The following is an 18755-nucleotide window of genomic DNA, read 5'->3' as shown; positions in this document are numbered from 1 at the left end:
CAAACAATTCTAAAATTTGTATGGAAGCAGGAAAGACCCCAAATAGGCAAAGCAATCTTGAAAAAGAAAACCAAAGCTAGAGGCATCACAATTCCAGACTTCAAGCTCTTTTACAAAGCTGTAATCATCAAGACAGTATGATACTGGCACAAAAACAGACACTCAGATCAATGCAACAGAACTGAGAGTGCAGAGATAGACCCACAATTATATAGCCAATTACTCTTTGACAAAGCAGGATACAGTATCCAATGGAAAAAAGATAGTCTCTTTAGCAAATTGCGTTGGGAAAACTGGACAGTGACATGCAGAAAAATGAACTGGGACCACTTTCATACACCATACGCAAAAATAAATTCAAAATAGATGAAAGATCTAAATGTGAGACAAAACACAATCAAAATTCTACAGAAGAAAACAGGCAGCAACCTCTTTGACCTTAGCTGCAGCAACTTTTTACTAGACATGACTCTGGAGGCAAAGGAAATAAAAGCAAAAATAAACTATTGGGACCTCATCAAGATAAAAAGCTTCTGCACAGTGAAGGAAACAGTCAGCAAAACTAAAAGGCAACCATCAGAATGGGAGAAGATATTTGCAAATGACATATCAGATAAAGGATTAGTACCCAAAATCTATAAAGAACTTATCAAGCTCAACACCCCAAAATAAAAATCAAGTGAAATGTGTAGAAGACATGAATAGACATTTTTCAAAAGAAGACATCCAAATGGCTAACATACAGATGAAAACATGTTCAACATCACTCATCATCAGGGAAATACAAATCAAAACCACAAGATACCACCTCTGAATGGATAAAATTAACAACACAGGAAACAAAGATGTTGGCAAGGATGTGGAGAAAGAGGAACCCTTTTGCACTGTTGGTGGGAATGCAAACTGGTGCAGCCACTATGGAAAACAGTATGAAGTTTCCTCAAAAAGTTAAAAATAGAGCTACCCTACACCCCAGCAATTGCACTACTAGGTATTTATCCAAGGGATACAGGTATGCTATTTCGAAAAGACACATGCACCCCCATGTTTATAGCAGCACTATCAACCATAGCCAAAGTATGGAAAGAGCCCAAATGTCCATCGATGGATGAATGGATAAAGAAGATGTGGTATATATGTGCAATAGAATATTACTTGGCAATCAAAGGGAATGAAATCTTGCCATTTGCAACTATGTGGATGGAACCAGAGGGTGTTATGCTAAGTGAAATAAGTCAGTCAGAGAAAGACAAATATCATATGACTTCACTCATATGTGGAATTTAAGAAACAAATGAGATGAATATGGGGGAAGGGAAGGAAAACTAAGATAAAAACAGAGAGGGAGGCAAACCATAAGAGATTCTTAAATACCGAGAAGCTGAGGTTTGCTAGATGGGAGGTTGGCAGGGGGATGAGCTAACTGGGAGATGGGCATTGAGGGCACGTTTTGGGATGAGCACTGTGTGTTATATATAAAGGATGTATCACTGGATTCTACTCTTGAACCCAATACTACACTGTGGGGAATAAGTTTAGGAATTCCCTGGGCCTACACTGATGGGTTAACAAGGCATAAAGAATTACAAAGCCACAGGATGCTCACACCCAAGTTTGGGTAAACAAGATTAGGTAAATAGGTATAGAAAGGGTGGGGCAAAGGCCCCAATATACCCAATATAGAACAAAGGTATATGAGGTAAACAAGATTAGGTATTCAGGGTGGAAATCGCCCCCCAATTTAGTATTATACCAAAAAGCTGCTTTCACCGGAAGGAAGGACCAGATTACATAAGCAGGTAAATAGGGCTATAGGCCGCTGCAGGGTGAAGTTGCCCAGAGAGGAGCTAATTAACAAAAGAATGGTGCCTTGTTGACCTTGAGGTTACATGCTCTATCTGTCTTATCCCCTAGTCTGGCTAAGATAAACAGATATGGCGCCTCACATCTGTTAACAACCATCTGCTCTGCAGCAGGATTTTGTTTTATATTGACCCAAACCCCTAACACCGAATATCTTCAAACCCCCCTTTTCCTCACATCCATGAGTTAATGTTCACAGATTCGTTGTCTCTTTGTGTATGTGAGAGACTAAGAGAAAAATTACCAGGTGTACTCACAACTGCAAAGAAAAGACCTTCCCCCCCCCCACCCCCTCGCCGTTCCAAGAACCAGCCAGGGCGTGCCCAGTTGTGGTCTGACCTAAAGGCGGGAACCAATCAAGTTCTGCTGAGTGTTCAAATTTAAATGTCAACCAATAACAGCTCTGTAACCACAAAAAAATCCCTAACTTGTTTGTGCCTGTCTATAAAAGAAGCTGTAAGATCCTTGCTCAGGGCCTCTTAGCGTCACCGGCAACGAGTGCGCGGAGGACCGGGTTCGAACCTGCAATAAACGACCCTTGCCGCTTGGCTTTGACTCTGGACTCTGGTGGTTTGTTTTCGGGGGGTCTTTCGAATCGGGGTATATCATATGTCCATCACCATGTTTGTAAGCCTTCTGATCCTAATAAAAACGGAGCAAGGACCTTTAACTGGGGCTCTTGTCTTCTTAAGGACATTAGCAATCTCTCGAATTTTATTCCTGTGTCCCGCTTTCTTGCTAAACAAGAAAGAACTCTAGATCCAGAGTCTCCACTACACTGTATGTTAACTAACTTGAGTTTAAATAAATAACTTTTAAGGGTGCCTGGGTAGCTCAGTCGGTTAAGAGTCCAACTTTGGCTCAGGTCATTATCTCACGGTTCCTGGGCTAGAGCCTCGCATCGGGCTATATGCTGACAGCTCAGAGCCTGGAGCTTGCTTCAGATTCTGTGTCTCCCTCTCTCTCTGCCCCTCCCCCACTCACAATCTGCCTCCCTCAGTCTCAAAAATAAATAAACATTAAAAAAATAACTTTTAAAAAGAGAATATTCTGATCTCTTTTGTTGTTCTAGCAAGACAGAAATTAATAGATCATATAATATTCCATTATAGCCTTCTTTTATCTCATTTGGGAGTGATAAGCCAGGTTTCTCTTGCTTTTATATATTTATATAGCAACAAGTACATAAGAAAAATGTTGAAACCAAAAGGATTTAAAACAGGGAAGTTGTTACATGTTCTATCTCATTGTTACTTCATGGAAGAGGACCCATAAGGGCCATGATGTGTCTTGAAATGTGTGTTGTTTTGAAGAAATAGATAATAGCTACAGGTCTGCTAATCTCATCTGCTTCCCATGCTAAGGAAAGTTTTAGGTGGGCATCTTAAAGTTTATGCAGGGAATTCTTCCAATTCTATCTTGTAACAGAATTGCCCTTTTCTTATTTTTATGTTATGTTTATTATATGCCCTTTTCTGATTTTTATTATATCCCCTTTTGTGATTCTAAAAACAATATTGAGGGAGAACTAAATAAATGAATACATGCTTATCATGAATGCTTTTGAAATAAATGTGGAAACAAACATTTCAGAAATCAGGAAAAAATCAACCACAGTCATGCGATCTAGTGATTCTTGTATGTTTTATTTACACAGTTGGGTTCATTCTTATTTATTATGCTGTTTTCCACTTGGTATTGTATCACTAGCATCAAAGAGCCTTGTAAACATCATTTTCAAAGGTTATATCGTATTAGCACCAATGTAAAAGTGCTGGCTGTAGTCAGACCGCCCGCAAGCAAAGGCCTGATGGGCTGCAGCTGGCAGGGTGAAAGACTCGGCAGCTTACTTCAATGCTGTTGGCCTCAGTTTTCCAATCTGTATAGGTCCCTGGTCTGTGTAACTACTCTCCGTATTTATTATTTTTATTTGACATCATCTGCAGAGTTATAATGATACCGGGGCTTGGATACTCTCCTCAGAGACTTCTATTTAAGTCAGTCTAAATTGCAGCCTGGGTTCTTCCATTTTAATGTGTGGTGAAGGTTAGCAACAACTGTGATTCACCCAATTCAAAGGCAACATTTCTCAACTTTTTTTCTCAAAGCCAGTTTCTTTTTAATATTCTTTTCTTTCATTTAAAGTTCTTTTTCCTTTTCATTTTTTATTATCAAAGTGTGTGCATATTATATATATATATATATATATATATAAATTTACACCAAGTTAGTTAGCATATAGTGCAATAATGATTTCAGGTGTAGAATCCAGTGATTCATCCTCTACGTATAACACCCAGTGTTCATCCCAACAAGTATCTTCCTTCATGCCCCTTGCCCATTTAGCCATCCCCTCACCCAGAACCTCTCCAGCAACCCTAAGTTTGTTCTCTATATTTAAAAGTCTCTTATGTTTTGTCCCCTTCCTTTTTTATATTATTTTTGCTTCTCTTCTTTTATGTCCATCTGTTTTGTATCTTAAATTTTACATATGAGTGAAGTCATATGATATTTGTCTTTCTCTGACTAATTTTGCTTAGAATAACAGCCTCCAGTTCCATCCATGTTGTTGCAAATGGCAAGATTTATTCTTTTTGATTGCCAAGTGGCACTCCATTGTATATATACCACATCTTCTTTATCTATTCATCTGTCGATGGACATTTGTGCTCTTTCTGTAATTTGGCTATTGTTGATAGTGCTGCTATAAACATTGGTGTATGTGTCTCTTTGAATCAGCATTTTGGTATCCTTTGGATAAATACCTAGTAGTATAATTGCTGGGTCATAGGGTAGTTCTACTTTTAACCTTTTGAGGAATCTCCATACTGTTTTCCAGAGTAGCTGCACTAGTTTGCATTCTCACCAGCAGTGCAAGACTCTTCCCCTTTCTCTGCATCCTCACCAACATCTGTTTTTGCCTGAGTTGTTAATGTTAGCCATTCTGACTTGGGTGAGGTTGTTTCTCATGGTTTTGATTTGTATTTCCCTGATGATGAGTGATGTTGAGCATTTTTTCATGAGTCTGTTATCCATCTGGATATCTTCTTTGGAAAAGTGTCTATTCATGTCTTTTGCCCATTGCTTCTTTGGATTATTTGTTTTTTGAGTGTTGAGTTTGATAAGGTCTTTATAGATTTTGGATACTAACCCTTTATCTGATATGTCATTTGCAAATATCTTCTCCCATTCTGATGGTTGCCTTTAGTTTGGCTGACTGTTTCCTTCACTGTGCAGAAGCTTTTATCTTGATGAGGTCCCAATAGTTCATTTTTGCTTTTATTGCCCTTGCCTTTGGAGACGTGTTGAGTAAGAAGTTGCTGTGGCCAAGGTCGAAGAGGTTTTTCCCTGCTTTCTCCTCTAGGATTTTGATGGCTTCCTGACTCACATGTAGGTCTTTCATCCATTTTCAATTTATTTTTGTGTATGGTGTAAGAAAGTAGTCCAAGTTCATTCTTCTGCATGTCCAGTTTTCCCAGCACCACTTGCTGAAGAGACTGTCTTTATTCCATTGGATATTCTTTCCTGCTTTGTCAAAGATTGGTTGGCCATATGTTTGTGGGTCCATTTCTGGGTTCTCTATTCTGTTCCATTGGTCTGAGTGTCTGTTTTTGTGCCAGTACCATACTGTCTTCATGATTACAGCTTTGTAATATAGCTTGAAGTCTGGGATTGTGATGCCTCTAGCTTTGGTTTTCTGTTTCAGGATTGCTTTGGCTATTCGAGGTCTTTTCTGGTTCCATTCTTTTTGAGAATTTTTGCATCCACGTTTATCAGGAAAACTGGTCTTAGTTCTCCTTTTTAGTGGGGTCTTTGTCTGGTTTTGGAATCAAGGTAATGCTAACCTTGTAGAATGAGTTTAGATGTTTTCCTTCCACTTCTATTTTTTGGAACAGCTTCAAAAGAATAGGTGTTAAGTCTTCTTTAAATGTTTCATAGAATTCCCCTGGAAAGTCATCTGGCCCTAGACTTTTGTTTCTTAGGAGAATTTTGACTACTGATACAATTTCTTTACTGGTTATGGGCCTGTTCAAATTTTCTGTTTCAGTTTTGGTAGTTTATATGTTTCTAGGAATTTGTCCATTTCCTCCAGATTGCCCTTTTTATTGGCATATAATTGCTCATAATATTCTCTTATTATTGTTTGTATTTCTTCAGGGTTGATTGTGATCTCTGCTTTTTCATTCTTGATTCTAATTATTTGGGTCCTTTTCCTTTTTCTTTTTGATCAAACTGGCTAGGGGATTATCAATTTTATTAATTCTTTCAAAGAACCAGCTCTTAGTTTCATTGATCTGTTTTACTGTTTTTTTCATTTCAATAGCATTGATTTCTGCTCTAATCTTTATTATTTCCTGTCTTCTGTTGGTTTTGCATTTTATTTTCCTTTCTTTTTCAGCCTGTAAAGTTTAAGATTAGGTTGTGTATCTGAGACCTCTCTTCCTTCTGTAGGAAGACTTGGATTGCTATATACTTCCCTCTTATGACCCCCTTTTCTGGATCCCAGAGTTTTTGGGCTGTGGTGTTATCATTTTCATTGGCTTCCATGTACTTCTTAATTTCCTCTTTAACTTCTTGGTTAACCCATTGATTCTTTAGTAGGATGTTCTTTAGTTTCCACGTATTTGTTGTCTTTCCAACTTTTTTCCTTATGATTGATTTAGAATTTCACAGTGTTGTGGTATGAAAATATGCATGGTATGATCTTGATTTTTTTGTACTTGTTGAGGGCTGATTTGTGACCCAGTATGTGAGCTATTCTAGAGAAAATTCCATGTGCACTGGAGAAGAATGTATATTCCGCTGCTTTAGGATGAAATGTTCTGAATATATCTGTTAATTCCATCTGGTCCAGTGAGTCATTCAAAGCCATTGTTTCCTTGTTGATTTTCTGTTTAGATTGTCTGTCCATTGATATAAGTGGGGTGTTGAAATCACCTACTATTATGATATTATTATTAATGAGTTTATGTTTGTGATTATTGATTTATATACTTGGGTTCTCCATGTTGGGGGCATAAGTGTTTAAAATTGTTAGATCTTTGTGGATAGGCTCCTTAATTATGCTATAATGTCCTTCATCATCTCTTGTCATAGTCCTTATTTTAAAATATAGATTGTCTGACATAGTATGGCTACTCAGGCTTTCTTTTGGCAACCATTAACATGACAGATGGTTCTCCATCCCCTAACTTTCAATCTGAAGGTGTCTTTCAGTCTAAAATGGGTCTCCTGTAAACAGCATATAGATGGACCTTGTTTTCTTATCCATTCTGTTACTCTGTGTCTTTTGATTGGAGAATTTAGTCCATTGATATTTAGACAGAGTACTGACAGATATGAACTTATTGCCATTATGTTTCTGTATCCAAAAATAAGAAAAAAAATGAATAGTTGGACCAGCGAACAGAATGAGTTCCAGATGAAATTACATCCAGTTTCCCCTAGAAGTCAAATTATGAAGCACTTTATAATCCATACACTAATCAGGGGGAGAAACTTGTGGTCATCCTCTGGGGCTGGGTTGGCTCAGTTGGATGGGGCTTGGTGTAACAGCTCCCTTCTTCACTAGGTGGTGCTGCTTAGCTTATTGGGGTGGATCAGTATGGCATGTGTACATGTATATATGTATGTGCAGGACAGGTGAAAATGGCATCATCCAGCTTCCCAGTCTGCAGCATCAGAACTCTGTGCTTTTGCCAACCAGCAATCAAGCATCCCTCCTTTGTCCCCAGCTTCTGTCCACTCCCTGCTTCTACACTGTTCATGACCAAGACATCAGCCTGCCAAGTGGCACCTCCCTCCCAAATTTTATCTCACTTTGTGTTATATCTCACATATGACAGCCCGGTGGCTTGAACCCACTCTGACCTCCAGGGGAGGGTCTCACCGAGCAATGGCTGGATGCTGGCCTGCCCCCCAAATGCTCATGCAACTTCACTGCTGCAGAGACTCAGAGACTGTGGCCGGGTTCCAGCCTGCCCCAGAAAAAATTTTTGCGATTGTGTAGCAGTAACAGTTCTAGGACTATGGTAAATCATAACACACATCTGGTGCCAGGCTTCACTGCACCCTAGCGTCCTTGTTCCAACACTGCAAATGTGGCTGTAATCCAGGTTCTGCTGGGATCTTCTTTGCCTGTGGGGAGGCTGCACGGCTTCTACCAAATGTCCTCCTGGCAGGGGAACTCTCTCCTCTGTGTGGCTCTTGGACCCCTTGGACCTTGCTGTCTGCTTTTGGGGATTCACCTTTCCCATCACAGCACCACTACATATTAAACTACAGAGTTTCTGACTCTGTGCTCCCCTGTTTCTAGAGTCCTAATGGTATTGAAACCCTCTCCCTTCTCCTTTCTCCCTTTCTTGTTCAGTTTCTTGTGGGTGTTTCCACCCTTTGTCTTTCTCTGCAGATGCTTTTGGGATAGTGCTTTTCCTGTATTCTCCCTGCTGTATCTGTCTTCTCTCTGCAAAAAAAAAAAAAAAAAAACAACTCCATACCCTCCATGGCTTCTCTCTCCTACAGTTCACCTCTCTGCACCACGTACCAGCCAAGTTCTATGACTCAAGTTATGCAGATTGTTGTGTTAGTCCTCAGATCAATTTTCTAGGTGTGAAAAATGGCGTGGTGCTGATCTAGCTGGATTTCAGGGATGAAAAAAGCAGAGAATTTCCATGCTATTCCACCATCTAGACCCCTCCTCTCCCTTCTCTTTTTAATATTCTTGAGTCGGGTTTTGTGAGAAAGAATATCAATGCCCTTCAGGCAAAGACCACCAGAAACACATGTGGGATTGACAAATTGGGTTCATTATTGACAAATTGGGATAACATTCAGCCTGGGGAAATGTGGGGTGTTTCAATAAAAGGATGTTAAAATTACTGTGGATCTAGGCTGTGGTTGAGTAATTCTGGAGGCAAGTGAGAGTTTACTATGGATTGGGTGTTATATAGATTTGGTGTTGATTGGGTCAGAAAGCAAGGATAATTCCGTGACTGGGTATCTTAAGAAATCTTCTCTATGGGGAGGGCAGAATAGAATGAGGATAAAGTGGTCACAAGTAAAGAAGCAGCACTCATTTTAGCCAAGAGAGGGGATGTTTGGTATTCTATGGGTTGCCCAGTGACTTTTTGCTTAACTTTATTATGGTTTCGAATGACCTCATATCATGTTAATGTTTTGTGAGATTGTTTGCGTCCAACAGGCAAATAATATGGACTGGGTAAAAGCAACAGGCCAGCTTGTAGTGACACTGAGTGACACTTAGCTTTGAAATCAGACTAGTTCCCTGATGTCAGGGACTTCTTTTTTGTTTATTTGTCTATTTTTTGTTTTTCTTCAAAGAATTTCTAAATTCCCTAACATTACGTTAACATGTCAAGAGCTGAAGTTTAGACCAGGGGATATTGATAACCATATAAGTGCTAGAGCAGAGCAAGGTTAGCCGTTCCTCTAAGACAAAGATTCTTAACCTTGGCTCCACATTGGAATCACTTAGACAGTTTTATAAATACAGATGCAGGGGTCCCCGGCTGGCTCAGTTGGTAAGGCATGAGACTTTCGATCTCAGGGTTATAAATTTGAGTCCCACATTGGGTGTAGAGATTACTTAAGAATAAGCTCTCTAAAAAAAAAAAAATACAGATGCATGGGTGGCACCCCCAGAGGTTAATCTAATCGGTATGAGGTCTTGCCTAGGTATTAGCAACTTTAAAATCTTTCCAGTGATTCTGATGAGTGGCCATTATTCAGAAGCACTGTCCTAGGAGAAGTCCGTGCCATTAGGGAACAACACTGTGATAGATGGATCATATTTGCTCTTAGTTAACATCAAACTATTTAGGAAATGTTATCAATGTCACCCACTAACTTGCCCACTGGTACTCCAGAACCAAACATCTTGGAGCAAGCAAACTTCACCAAAAAAGGAAAAGTATTTTTCGCAACATAAACATTCTTACATGCTTGCAGAATTTAAAACAGTTAAGAAGTCTATTTTTCAAACTAACAGTAGGGATACATGTTCCCATAAGCATTTTTCTCATTTTTAGAATTGTTTATTTGAAAACTTTAGTAAGCGCTTACACATTTAACCTTAATCAATTCCTTTCAGGAAAGAATAAAATTACTCCAAATCTTAATTATCCTTGAAATTCAGGGATCGAGTTCAACATAATTTCACTATTTGGCTGTAAATATGTGGCGAATACTCAGTTGGGCTTTTTCAACCTATACTCCAAATTTTCCTAACAAACCTCTCACCGAAGGGGAGATTTCATTTTATGTTAACATGTAAATGTTAATATGCCTGTAGTTTTTAATATTTTAAAAGACACCGGTAAAGAAGTAGCAGTGAGACTAGACAGATTTTGCATGTAATTAAAACTCTTCTTCAGCTTAATGAAACCGACTTTTGACAGCTTTGGAGAAGTTTATGAGTCCGGGTCTCATCATGGAAGAAATACTGGTTTGTCTTGAAATTACCAGCTAGGTCTCCTACATTAATTTTTCAACGGATTCGACAAAAACCTTTGTGTGTGGAGGTCATTAACGATGGCTCTCTCAAAACTGGCCTGTAGCTTTGTCCCCAACAGTCAGCCTTAAGAGATTCCCTTTGTCATGGAAAAGTGTAAGTCAGACTACCCCCCCCCCCCCCCCCCCCCCGCCCCGAAAATGGGAAGTCTTTCTTCCTTCTCAGTCGCCCTTTCCAGGACTCGGCTGACAAGAGCATCCTGAAGAGGGCACTGTGGCAACCCAGTTATCTTCACACCTGCCAAGCTCCGGCCCCATGGTTCATGACAGAGGCGATGCACCGCTGGGGTTGGCTCGTCTCTCCAGTAAACTGTCCTGCCACACCACACAGCAGCCCTCTTATTCACGGACTCTGGGGGGTGGGGGGCGTTCTGTCGCCCTCCTAATGCCTCTCCACTCCCAGGGAGTCCTTCCTCCCTCTCAGCTCAGCTCCACGCACCTGAGGAGAGCGACCGCGGATAGCATCAGGGTGCTTTCTGCTCAGTGCCGCAGCAAGGCAAAGGGAACGAGCACAAGCCAGGTAAATAGTCTGGAGGGATGATACGGGAGGAGTGATGGGCAATGGAGGATGATATGGGCAGGGGCCAAGGGGCAAACATTCCAACTGAGAGGCTTGTTGGCCTTGATTTCGCTGCCGCGGGAAAACGGGAAAGGTGGAAACTTGAGGAGGGAATGGCTGGCCGAAACCGGTAGCTGGAATACCACGGGAGCATTGGCTCCTCCCCTAAGGTAAGGCTGAGGCGGAAACGCCAGAGGGAAAGGGCAGCTTCCTGAAAGGGAAATTAGGGGAAGCTCACCGTGCCGAGCCTCAGGAAGAGTATCCCGGAGGGATAAATGAGAAGTGGAGACAAGCTATAATCCGTTCACTCCAGAACAGCCACAATCAACCGCAACCTCGCTGGCAGTTAACTTGTTCCAAGCCCCGCCCCTGGTCTGCACCCATTGGCTTCAAGGTCATAGCTCCTGACCTGATTGGCTGATGACCCGCACTAGCTGATGCTCCTCTGCACCATTTCCCCTGCACTACCAAGGCAAACTTTGAAGTTTTAAGGTCAAGATTATTTTAAAATAACAATAAATAGATAAATAAAGGTGAAAAGGAACCCCAAGGATTTTATTGCTATATTAATGTAATGTTTTGGAACAATGGATTTCTGGCAAAGAGCCGATGGACACTGCTTTCCTAGAATTCTGGAAGAAGTGGGTTTCTTGGATAAAACAGGGTGGTAGAGATTTTGAAGTAAGAGGAGGCAGATTGCTGGATTAGAGAGGGAGATACATAATCTGAAGCAGGATCCAGGCTCTGAGCTGTCAGCATGGAGACCGATGGGGGGGGGGGGGGGGGGGGGGGGGAAGGGGCTCGAACTCACAAGCCCTGAGATCATGACCTGGGCCAAAGCCAGGCGTACTTAACCGACCGAACTACCCAGGTGCCGGCATTCCTACACTGTGAAGTCCCACTACCCCTCTCTCCTTAGTTCAAGATGACAGGATATCTCATTTTGCCTGTCTTTGAATGTCTACGTCTGCGTGGATTCCTTATACATATGAAATTAGGTTTGATTTTCTCCTTAATCTGTCTCATGTCAATTTGATTTTTTTCCAGCTAGAAGGGCCTTGGAGGGCAGAGAGAATTCTTCTTCCTTGACAGTATTAAAACCTGTTTACTTCTAATTCTTGATGAATTGTGTTTGTTTAACACATGTCCCTTCAGAGTTATTTTGGTGCATTAGTAAATGCCACAAGAGTGGCCTAGCCTGTGTACTATAATCATTCAGTAGAAGCAAAGTCATGATCACTTTTGACTGAGATAGTCAGTGAAGGTTCTCCAAAGGAGACAGAATTTGAGCCTTATTAAGACAGGCAGGAACTGGTTGAATGGATGAGTTTAGTGAAGAAATGTGGGTCTCTGGCAAAATAAAAATCACCTTATCTGCATTATTTGTATATACGTGGGAGCCTTCAAGAATACAGAGATAAGTGATCCAGACAGTTATCAATAGTGTAGAATGTGATGTGGGGCCACTAATGAGTGGTCAAGAAAGAATTCTTGACACTTTTTGGTGCAAAAGCTGCTTTTATTATAGCCTGGGGACAGGACCCGTGGGCAGAAAGAGCTGCACTGAGGTTGGAGGAGTGACTGATTATGTACTTTTCTAGTTAGTGGGGGTTAGAGATGGCACAAGTCTCTAAGGAATTTGTGCACGTTAAAAGCAAGGTCTCCGGGAGCTTGGAGGGCTAGCTATAGTTAAGATAAGGTTGCTTTTATTGTTGTCTAGTAAAACATTAGTCATGAGACTTATCAAATGTGTATTGGTGGGTCATATGTTTGAAAGTTGATTGCTAATATATATCTTGGGGGGGGGCAGTGTTTATGGTTCTTAGAGGGAAGTAACACTAACAAGAGCAAAGCTGTAGCTTTAAAGAAGTCCTTGAGGGACCTGTAGGAGTATTGTAATTTGTATGTCTCAGGCTCAGGACTCCTGCCTGGAGACCTGGAGCTGCAGCAAAGCCCAACCTTTGTTCTTTTTCTCCTGTCAGTATGTATAACATAAAAGCAGTTATGTTAATCATTGTTGAAGGAGGTCATTGAGAGGATATGGCCACTGGTTGACCCTTAAGCTGGACCCAGGTTCCTCACTCCCTCCCCTGTCCTTGGAATATACATTCTGCCTGCTGTTCCCACAGTAGAAGCCATTTGTAAGGATGCAGCCTGAAGAGAGTAATGTGTGTTAAGACTACCTGAACAGTATGTGTGACAGAACCCAGGTGAGCCCTCTGTGTAAACTTTTAGGACTCTGGCAGGTGGGTACAGAGATCTATGTATCTTGCAACTGCCTAAGAAAGCCTTGTAAGTAAGTTGTCTGCTTATTAAACCTGCTGCCTACGAATCTGGACTGGCTGCCTCTATTTTCAATCTCTCCTTGCTCTCCAAATACAGGGGCCCGTTTCAGAGTTCACTCTGGAAGCTCCCCAGTTTGCAGACCAGCAATTATTCATGCAAGGAAATAATGAACTTTTTTTGTTTTGTTTTGTTGTTTAGAATTAGAGGTTGGCACAAACAAGGTAATGTCTTAGCAGATTTTGATAGATAAACTAAGGTTACATATACTTGGACTTTTGTGAAATACTATGATGTGTTTGGGACACTCTCCATAGTTTACTGTAGTGGGCAGTGGAATAATATTGGTCTTGATAGACAGGTAGAAGATTGTCTTTTTCTTGAGGAAGCTAAATAGTAAATACAATGGGGATAAGGATAGACCAGGAAGCTGAGGAATGTAGTTAAAAAAAAAATCTCAAGAGATCAATGATTCTGGATTCCACAGATGTACAATGGATGGCCATTAGAATGTATTAAAAAGTGAAATGGAAGAAAATCTTTAAAATATTTTTTTTGGTTAAGTTTTAGCAGGTACACATACACACACATGAACGTATATTAGTTTCACAGCTTTTAATTTTCACGTATATATCAACCCGTGAAACTACAGCCCATAGAAAGATGCAGAGTATTTTCAACAACCTAGAATATTTCCTGTACTTCTTCCCAGTCAGTATCCCTTTCCCAGAATTACCTTTATTGGATTTGTATTACCCTTCAATATTTTGCCTATTCTTACATTTTCTATAAACATAATATGTATTCTTTTGCCCCTGATTGCCTCCATTCATTATTATTTTGTGAGATTCATCCATGACATAGTTTTCTTCTTTCTGTTTTAGTGCTGCATGGTATCTAATCTTATGAAGAGTACTATAATTTACTTATCTTTTTTAGAATTGATACCATTTAAATTGTTTTGAGTTTTGGCTGCCACAAATAAGGCTTCTATCACATTTTTGCATATGTCTTTTGGTGGGCATATTAATTTATTTCTCTTGGGTGTATATACCTAGGTATATACACCTTGGGTGTATATATCTAATATATATTAACTCCTAGGTATGTACACCCAAGTCAAAGGGCATGCAAGACACAACTGTGGCAGATAACTGCCAAGATGATGGTGCCAATTTAAACTCTCACCACTCTTTTTTTTTTTTAATGTTTATTTATGTATTTATTTATTTATTTAAAGAGTGAGAGAGAGAGAGAGAGAGACTGAGCAGGAGAGGGATGGATGGGGGCACAGAGGATCTGAAGTGAGCTCTGCACTGACAGAAATGAGCCCGATGCTGGGCTTGAATTTACGAACCAAACTGTGACATCATGACCCAAGCTGAAGTCAAGACGCTCAACCAACTGAACCACCTAAGCCCCTAAACTCTCACCAGTCTTGCCAACACTTGGGATTGACAATCTTCTAAAAAAAATGTTAGTTATTCTTTTGGATGTTTGGTATTATTGTATTTGTATATTTCATTTTCATTTAACTGATGAATGACAATGTTGAGCACTTATCTTTTCATGTGTTTTTTGACCACTTGAATGTTCTTGTTTATGAAGTGGCTGTTTAAGTCTCTTGCCTATTGTTAAAAGGTGAATTATGTGGGACTTCCATATCCCAAAGATAGAGTCTGTGTACTTTTTCCTATCCCTCCCAGTAAGTACAGCTAAAAGCTCTGGACGTTATATATAAAACAAACATGAGAAAGAATCTTAAAGATGAAGGGAAGAAAGGCCAGATAGGGACCTTGAGACTTGAATAGCTGCACTGAGATGAGTTCCTTGGGTTTTCTTTTTGCCTCATTTTATCTCGGACTGGGTACTACAGAAGCCGGAAAAACGGAAATGCCAGTAAGTACAGATTTTTAAAAGACTTCAAAAAAAAAAAAAAAAGCCTGTTCTTTCTAGCCATGTGGCCAGGAACAGATAATCTAACAAGACAGAAAATGTTTACCAATAACTGCTTTACTCCAGCCAAACTCCACAGGGAAACTTGAGGCATCCCCTCCCTCACACACAAACAAATACACACACCAGCAATAGCTGAGTGGAAAGCCTAGACTTGACCCATGCCAGACCTCACATGGTGCCAGAAACCTGCCCCCACTCCCGTCCCTACAGAAGAGGGTAGCATCAGAAAAGGTCTAGTGGGAGCTAGGAATTGTATACCCACCTTGCAGTAAAGAGGTGCCTCGGGCCCCCATGACTCCATGGAGACCATATTGGAGCCTGGACTTCCACTCCCAACCAGTCAAACCGGGTACCCCTTGTCCTCCTTACTGGGGTGATGTCAGAGGAGGACAAATAGAAAGTTTGGACATTCATCACCATTCAGCTATAAAAAGGTTACTTCTCATGGTATAAGTGGAGGAACATCAAGAAGAAGGGTGCCATTACTACTTCTTAGCAATAAAGAGACAATTTTCCCTAGCTCTGTGTTAATGAGGACTGAGTATAGAACTTGAGCTTCCATTCTACCCTGCCAGTAACAAGATAGTATCCTCACTTTTGCTAGAGCAGTGTTAGCGAAGGCCTTCTAAAACATGGGATTTAAATATGGTCCAGTCTTATAATATTCACAATGCTCAGTTGTCAGTTAAAAATTATCCATTGTGACAAATCAAAACCACACTGAGCAACCACCTCATGCTGGTCAGAGTGGTTAAAATGAACAAATCAGGAGACTATAGATGCTGGCGAGGATGTGGAGAAACAAGAACCCTCTTGCACTGTTGGTGGGAATGCAAACTGGTGCAGCTGCCCTGGAAAACAGTGTGAAGGTGCCTCAAAAAATTAAAAATAGAACTAACCTATGACCCAGCAATAGCACTGCTAGGAATTTACCCAAGGGATACAGGAGTGCTGATGCATAGGGGCACATGTACCCCAATGTTTGTAGCAGCACTTTCTTTTTTTTTTTTTTTTTTTAATTTTTTTTAACGTTTATTTATTTTTGAGACAGAGAGAGAGCGAGCATGAACAGGGGAGGGTCAGAGAGAGAGGGAGACACAGAATCCAAAACAGGCTCCAGGCTCCGAGCCATCAGCCCAGAGCCTGACGCAGGGCTCGAACTCACGGACCGCGAGATCATGACCTGAGCCGAAGTCGGCCGCTTAACCGACCGAGCCACCCAGGCGCCCCTGTAGCAGCACTTTCAACAATAGCCAAATTATGGAAAGAGCTTAAATGTCTATCAACTGACAAATGGATAAAGAAGATGTCGTTTATGTACACAATGGAATACTACTTGGCAACAAGAAAGAATGAAATCTGGCCATTTGCAGCAACGTGGAGGGTATTATGCTAAGTGAAATAAGTCAGTCAGAGAAAGATACCATATGGTTTCACTCTTATGTGGATCCTGAGAAACTTAACAGAAGACCATGGGGAGGGGAAGGGGAAAAAAAGTTACGAAGAGGAAGGGAGGCAAACTATAAAAGACTCTTGGATACTGAGAACAAACTGAGGGTTGATGGGGGTGGGGAAGAGGGGAAAGTAGGTGATGGGCAATGAGGAGGGGACCTGTTGGGATGAGCACTGGGTGTTGTATGGAAACCAATTTTACAATAAATTATATTTTTAAAAAAGTCCATTGTGCTCCAAGACTCAAGATGGATTCAAACTTAGACAATAAACAGTTGCCAAATCCAACACGACACAAATTTTAGTATTACCCAAATAGAATTTAACATAACCATTATAAAAATACTTCAGTGAGTGGTTATAAGTACAATTAAGACTAATGAAAAAAATATGAACTCTGGGCAAAGAAATAAAAAGTTGCAGAAAAACAAAAAGGTGATATAAAGAAAAATTAAATGGGAATTTCAAAAATAAGATATAGCAAATGAAAAAAATTAAAAAGCAACAAATGGGCTCAATAGCAGAATGGAGAAGACAAGGGAAAGAGTCATTGAACTTGAGGAGAAAACAATAGAAATGACCAATTCTGAAAAACACAGAAAAAAAATTACTGAAAAAAAAATGAACACACCTTCAGGAACATGTCAGACTAAAACAAAAGATCTAACTAACATTTGGGTCTTTAGAATTCCAGAAGGAGAGGATAAAGAGGGTGGTACAGAAAAAATATTCAAAGAAATAATGATTGAAAGTTTCCCAAATTTGGAAAAAGACAGACCTACAGGATCAAGAAGAAGAGTTAACTCCAAACAGGATAAATCCAAATAAATCCATGCCAAGACACAAGTTAAACTTCAGAAAGCTAAAGATGAAGAAAAAAGTCTTGAAAGCTGTTGTAGAGAAGTGATGTATTACTTATGGGGGTGGGGGAGACTAATCAAATAATAGCAGAATTTTTATTATAAACCTTGGAGGCCAGAAAGAAGTTGCATATCATTTTCAAGTGCTAAAAAATAATGAACTTATGACTCCTATAGCTATCTCCAGGGGAAAATATTCTCCACAAATGAAAGAGAAATCAAGACTAGCAGATGAAGGAAAACCGACAATTTGTCACCCTAAACGACCCCTAAACGAATGACTACAGGAAGTTCTCTAAGCAGAAAAAATATAATAAAATAAGAAATCTTGGAACATCAGCAAGTAAGAAAGAATATGTAAGCAAACTTATAGGTAAATACAAAAGACTTTCTTTCTCCTTGAGAGTTTTATGAATTACATTTGATGATTGAAGCAAAACTGTGACACTGTCAAATGTGGATCTCAATGTATGTAGAGGCAATGGGTAAAAAAAAAATACATCGTTAATAGAGGAGGATAAAGGAATGCAAAGAGAGGTAAGCTTTGTACACCTCACTAGAATTGGTAAAGTGTTGACACTTGTAAACAGTGATAAACTGTACACACACACGCGCGCGCACACACACACACACACACACATAAACCCAAATACATCTCATGCATTACATTATACATATATACACATACATATATATAATGTAATATTTAGAATAACTATTAATAAAGCTATAAAGAAGGTACACTCAAAACACCATAGATAAATTAAGATGAAATAAAAAGTGTTCAAGTATCCTACAAAAAGGCAGAAAAGCAAAATAGAGGGGGAAACAGAACAAACAGAATACTAAAAAATAAAATGGCAAACTTAAGTCTTAAAAAATATAAAAATTATATGTAAATGATCTATAGATACCAAAGGATTGAGATTGGTAGAACGGGTTAAAAAAAAAAATGACCCAGCTATATGCTACCTACAAGAGACTCACTTCAATTATAGAAATATAGGTAGGTTGGAATAAACTTAGGGAAAAAGATATACTCTGCAAAGTAATTAAGAGGAAGCAGGATCAGCTGTATTAAATATGCTTGAGAACAACAACAAAATTACTTACCAGAGACAGAAAGAGAAAACACATGATGGTGAATTGGTCAATATACTAAGAAGATATAACATTCCTAAATGTGTATTCACAAAACAACAGTACTGCAAAATATGTTGAGTAAAACTGATAGAACTGAAAGGAGAAAT

General features: G+C 39.8%; 1 protein-coding gene across 3 annotated transcripts in view; it reads right to left on the bottom strand.

Moving 5' to 3' along the window:
* The window catches only part of SLC9C1 (solute carrier family 9 member C1), a 107375-nt gene extending 96086 nt beyond the window's left edge, over positions 1 to 11289 (bottom strand). For 2 of the 3 annotated variants that reach the window (XM_058731434.1, XM_058731436.1), the window contains exons 1-2: positions 11190 to 11289; positions 10631 to 10831 (exon numbers count right to left, since the gene is read on the bottom strand). The gene's annotated coding sequence lies outside the window, so the exon portion shown is untranslated. The remainder of the gene's footprint in view (positions 1 to 10630; positions 10832 to 11189) is intronic. The other variant, XM_058731435.1, reaches the window with a different exon arrangement.
* Positions 11290 to 18755: the final 7466 nt, after the last annotated feature.

Source organism: Neofelis nebulosa, chromosome 5, assembly GCF_028018385.1.
Source record: "Neofelis nebulosa isolate mNeoNeb1 chromosome 5, mNeoNeb1.pri, whole genome shotgun sequence".
NCBI classification, from domain to species: Eukaryota; Metazoa; Chordata; class Mammalia; order Carnivora; family Felidae; genus Neofelis; species Neofelis nebulosa.
Note: the sequence above shows the minus strand (reverse complement) of the source record. Positions and strands in the feature narration are given on the sequence as shown.